The sequence below is a fragment of the Myotis davidii genome, unplaced genomic scaffold (genome assembly GCF_000327345.1).
Source record: "Myotis davidii unplaced genomic scaffold, ASM32734v1 scaffold609, whole genome shotgun sequence".
Taxonomy (NCBI): domain Eukaryota; kingdom Metazoa; phylum Chordata; class Mammalia; order Chiroptera; family Vespertilionidae; genus Myotis; species Myotis davidii.
In genome coordinates, this window is record NW_006300164.1 from 3,307,443 (window position 1) to 3,308,038 (window position 596).

General features: G+C 70.1%; 1 protein-coding gene across 1 annotated transcript in view; it reads right to left on the minus strand.

Moving 5' to 3' along the window:
* Window positions 1-596, minus strand: part of STKLD1 (serine/threonine kinase-like domain containing 1) — a 49,764-nt gene that overhangs the window by 20,568 nt on the left and 28,600 nt on the right. The window lies entirely within an intron of this gene.

The following is a 596-nucleotide window of genomic DNA, read 5'->3' on the forward strand; positions in this document are numbered from 1 at the left end:
CGTCGCAGCGGCCCGGTTTCACGGAGGGGACGGAGGCTCTGGGCCACTCGGCTAGTGGGTGATGGGCTTCACTGGGCTGTTGTTGCCTCCAAGCCCGGGACCATGAGACATGGGGACACAGCAGAGTGCCTCGGGCGCCTTCCACCTCCCACCCTCCCGCGCCGTCCCAGAAATGGGGCAGACGTGGCGGGTCCCTCGTCACAGGCAGAGCCACGCAGAGGACCGAGGGCTGGAGGGGGCTACCCTGGAACGTGAGTGACCTCCAGACCTCGGGCGGGGCTCTCGGGGGCCAGTCACCATGCTGGGAACCCCGCGGCGCCCCAGCCCGGCCCAGGCACCGGTGGAGAGCAGCACAGGCCGCGTCCTGAAGTGTCAAGTCGCAGACGGAGCCCGCGCTTTGTCCCTGCAGGGACGCGCCTGCGGGCCAGGGTCCTGGGCACATAGCGCCACGCAGGACACTGCTCGTTGGGGGGACACGGGGTGGGGGCGGGGAGGTGAGCGCTCCGTGGGCCCTGGCAGCTGGGAGGGTCTGTGCGCGGGCAGGACCCCAGCCAAGCAGGCCTTGCCTGCTCTGTTAGGGACAAGGCAAAGGCCTT